The sequence below is a fragment of the Ictidomys tridecemlineatus genome, chromosome 14, assembly GCF_052094955.1.
Source record: "Ictidomys tridecemlineatus isolate mIctTri1 chromosome 14, mIctTri1.hap1, whole genome shotgun sequence".
Taxonomy (NCBI): Eukaryota; Metazoa; Chordata; class Mammalia; order Rodentia; family Sciuridae; genus Ictidomys; species Ictidomys tridecemlineatus.
The window spans coordinates 28,657,928-28,663,203 of record NC_135490.1 but is presented as its reverse complement, the minus strand read 5'-3'; positions in this window follow the sequence as shown (position 1 = coordinate 28,663,203).

The following is a 5,276-nucleotide window of genomic DNA, read 5'->3' as shown; positions in this document are numbered from 1 at the left end:
TATAAGCAATATGTTTGACTTTAGACAATATATCATTATGATATATTTTTAGAGCTTAAATACATGAACATTCAAAATATCTTTAGTTATATTTAAATTGTCTTTAGAAAACCGCTAAATTCAATATATTGGTAATTATATCAATCTACCTTGATTAATATTAGGTATAATAATAACAAATTATATTCTAATAGGTAGAAGTAGATTTTGGAATCACTTATTTTCTGTAATAGGAATATCTTCTGTATATGATTTAGGCAAACTTAAACTTTTTATTAACTAGTTGTTTTCTTATTTGGTAAATAATCTTTAACCGTCTCTTGCTCATTATTCTCTTAGAAGATTACTTGTATGATTTATTTCTGGGGCTCTTTTGAGTTAAGAATTAAATTTTAGTTTATCATGTTTTCAATTTAGTCATTATCATGTTTCTGATGTGCACATTTATATTCTGATGTGTACAGAAGTCATAGTTTCTATTTCTCTTCTTATTTTTCTTTCTCTATATCAGGGTCTTCTGCTTAAAATAGCCCACCCACCCCTGCCAATTTGAGAACAAGTCTTTAAATACCTAAATTTTGAGTCCATTTTTTTTTTTACTTTTAGTTCTTTAACATATCTGGTAATACATTTAGTTTAGGCTTTGAGGCAAGTTGTTCATTTAAGATGTTTCTTCATCTTCTGATTATGATTTATCTGCTGTACATGACACTGATGAGAACTTCTCACATTTATGCTTTATTTCTTCAATCACTATATGCTTGCAATCACCATTTTAAACTTAGTTTATAAGGATATATATGGCATGTATAGTATTATATAACTATAATATTATAGTTTTTTTCTTGGAAAATTTCAAATATACATGAAATTAAAGAGAATGATATTATAAAACACAAACATCAGACTGCTTTGACAATTATCAATGTTTGGTCATCTGTTTCAGCTATTTCAACCAAATTTTATATTTAATCTTGAGAGAGAAAACATCTACCAAATGGTTTAGATATGTGTCCCCTAGAATGTTTAGACAATGCAAGAAGGTTTAGAGGTGAAATGATTGGGTTATGATATAATTAACCTAATTTGTGAATTAATCCTCTGATAGGAATTAACTGAGTGGTAACTGTAGGCAGGTAGGGTGTGACTGGATTAAGTGGGTTCCTGGGGGCATTCTTTTTTTTTTTATTGTTGGTCGTTCAAAACATTACACAGTTCTTAATACATCATCTTTCACAGTTTGATTCAAGCAGGTTATGAACTCCCAACTTTACCCCGTATACAGATTGCTGTATCACATCAGTTACCCTTCCATTGATTGACATATTGCTTTTCTAGTGTCTGATGTATTCTGCTGTCAGTCCTATTCTCTACTATCCCCCCTCCCCTCCCCTCCCCTCCCCTTTTCCCTCTCTACCCCTTCTACTGTAAATCATTTCTTCCATTTGTATTATCTTGTCTTACCCCTCCTTTCCTCTTATATATCATTCTCACTCCCTTTCCCTCCCACCTCTCATCCCTGTTTAATGTAAATCTTCTTCTCAAGCTCTTCGTCCCTACCCTGTCCTTGTTTACTCCCCTTATATCAAAGGGGTCATTTGGTATTTGTTTTTTAACGATTGACTAGCTTCACTTAGCATAATCTGCTCTAATGCCATCCATTTCCCTCCAAATTCTATGATTTTGTCATTTCTTAATGCAGAGTAATACTCCATTGTGTATAAATGCCACATTTTTTTTATCCATTCATCTATTGAAGGGCATCTAGGTTGGTTCCACAATCTTGCTATCGTGAATTGTGCTGCTATGAACATGGATGCAGCAGTGTCCCTGTAGCATGCTCTTTTTAAGTCTTTAGGGAATAGACCAAGAAGGGGAATAGCTGGGTCAAATGGTGGTTCCATTCCCAGCTTTCCAAGAAATCTCCATACTGCTTTCCAAATTGGCTGCACCAATTTGCAGTCCCACCAGCAATGAACAAGAGTGCCCTTCCCCCCCCTCCCCCCCCCATCCTCTCTAGCACTTATTGTTGTTTGACTTCCTAATGGCTGCCCCTGGGGGCATTCTTTTGGGGGTATATATTTTGTCTTTGTTAAGGAGAGCTCTCTCTTTGCTTCTTGGTAGCCTGTCCTGACCTGCTTCCTTCTGTCAGAGTTTTTTCCCCTGAAATTCAGCCTTGCTTCAAGCCCCTCAGAGTGGAGCTGGCTGTCTCTGGACTGAGACCTCTGAAACCATAAGTATCTAAATAAACTTTTCCTCTCTAAAATTGTTCTTATCAGGTCTTTTGGTCACACCAGTGAATAAGCTGGCTAAAATCCCAGTAGAAAATTAAAAAAAAAAATTCAAGCACACAGAAAACATGAAATAATACATGTATAACTTCTATCTACATTCATCTTTTATTTATATATTTGACCACATTTGAAGATGAGTTCCATGAAACATCCAGAAATTTTTTGCTCTGGTTTGTCTAGGCTGGAATAATACAGAGGCTTAATTCTTCATTACCTCAGTGTTGGGAGGTGGAACCTATGGAGGATGTTTTGTCATGGGGGCAAAGTCCTCATGAATGGATGAATGCTTCCTCATGGGATTGGATTAGGTACAAGAAGAGCAGGATTTATAAAGCAAGATTACTCCTTTGACACCTCTGCTTTTTGCTCATGTCCTCTTACCCTGCCATTTTTTCCACCAAGCATGGAGCTGTCCTAGACACTCACCAGAAGCCAAACAGATGCAATTCCCTGATCTTGGACTTCTACCTGCTGAAACTGTGAGCTAAATCAGCTTCTTTTCTTTATGAATCACCCAGTGTCAGGTGATCTGTCATAGCAACAGAAAATGACCTAAGACACAAGGGCATTTTATTCTTAAACACACTCATGTAACATCTAGGAATGATGATATTCTTTCATAACACCACAATGATATTTTCCTTTCCTAGAAATTTAAACATTAAAACAACAACATGATCTAATATTGCGTCAACATACACATATCCCAAATATAACCATTACATATTTTATTTCATTAATCCAGAGATGTATTAGTCTTATTATAACAATTTCCAATCTCAAAACAATCCTAGTTTTTATAACTTTTTTTAAATTTTGAGAAGCCTGTATAATTTCTCTAAAGAAATGATAAAATATCAATTTGTTGGATTATTTTCACACGAAGAGGTTCAGAAAAAAATTCAAATTTTTCAAAGGCAATTATAAAGGTGATGGGATGTACTTTCCACTGTGTGATATGTGACATCAGAAGGATGTCTATTCATTTGTCCTCCTGTGATATTAGGAGAACATTTTTCCTTTTGTGGGCAACATTGCCCACATTGTCTGGGCAAAGTTTGCTTGTTGCTTCTGCTATATAATTTCTTCCAGTTTCATTCAGTGACTACCATCACAATAATATTTTATAAATATTTAAAAAGGCATTTTAGGGCTGAGGTTGTGGCTCAGCGGTAGAGCACTCACCTAGCACTTGTGAGGCCCTGGGCTAGATCCTCAGCACCACATAAAAATAAATAAACAAAATAAAGTTATTGTGTACAACTAAAAAATAAATATATTTTTAAAAAGACATTTTATAAATCATCATGGCTTCACAATGATTTCTCCAATTCCAATTTAGCATAATAAGATTCCTCTATTTCTGCTTTTTCATGTGTTTACTTTCTTACTGCCACAGTGAAAATTTGGTTCCTGACAATACCACTGCGTTTAACTAACTCACATATTCTACCTTAAAATGTAAGAAAAATAATTATAGAAATCTTTACTGGTACTACTACCAAAAATTACATAAAAATCATGGTTAGTTGTTCTAGTAAGAGCATACGTCTACATTAATTCATTTTCATGTGATAGTGAGATTTTCCTGTAATTATATATATATATATATATATATATATATATATATATATATATATATATATAAATTCTGTTCATTTTTCTAGTCAATTTAATGTTTTGTATTCTTTATCCTTTTAATTTGATTGATTTTCAACTAGTACATTGTGAGCATACTTACATGTCTTCTACTCAAGATTCACACAAAGTTAACTTTGTTGCATAGAGAAGATCAACAGAGGTTAGAGTAATCCTGTGATAGAATGTACACAAATGACTATAACTGTATTCCATATAACAGAACTTCCACAAAGAGTGAGAAAACACAATTGAATTAAGTAACTTTGGAAAGCTGGGTTTGACAGGTATTATAAAGCTAAAAAAATAGATCCACTGAATATAAACACTGTTCTCCAGTTAGTAAATTTGTTTTTCAACAGGGATACAAGTCAGCAATCCTGAAACTACTTCAAATGTATTCCTAGGATTGATTAGATAAGCAAATGTACTGTGGATAATGGAAGCTAGTTTTCTAACTGTGAGAGAAAGAGTTTACAAGAAATCAAGAGTGGGATGCTAGAATGATTTATGCAGCACTGGATTAGAGTCAGAGATACCAGTAGGAATTACTGGTTGAACTAGTTATGTGCACATGTATACTCATATCTTTACTTATTCTGTGAAAGGGCCTAGAATCAGTGGGCTGCAGCAGCAACAAACGTATCTAGTGCACAGTCTCAATTTCTCAATACCATTCTCCCATAACAGGAGCCAGAGTCTCTGGGATATATCTTTAAGTCTAGGATAGAAACATATTCTACTATTCCAGGACATAAAATCAAGGATAACAGGTGATGATCTTATCTCCTGTTGGTTATGATGTCTGGGCATATATACACATACACACACACACAAAAAAAAAAATTGGAGTTTTTTTTTTCCTTTCTTTCACACATATTTGCTAAATTTTATAACAATACCAAGGCATGAATATTTATGTAATCCTTATGAATATCATATATTATCATTATTTATTTTAATGATCAGATTATTTCAGCATTATACATCTGGAGTCCCTGCAGAATGACCACTGTGACCTTTGCTATGCTGTGATCTTGGGCAGCAAAAAAAAAAAGGGTGGGGGTTGGGTCATCCAGCCAGGAATATTTCTCTAAAAGGGTCATCTCTAAAAGGACCACAGAACTAGGAAAAATTTCCACTTTAGCATTGTTCAGGTGAACACTAATTAGTACCTAGGAAGCTTGTTTTCCCTGCCAATTAGACAAAAAGTACTTTGAAGAAGTGATAATAAAGGAAACAGAGAAGGGAAACTGGCCACTTCCCTTGTCTCCAATCTTAAGATGAGGTTCAAAGCAGAGCAACCTTGGTGGTCAAGTCAAACAAACAAACAACCTCAATATT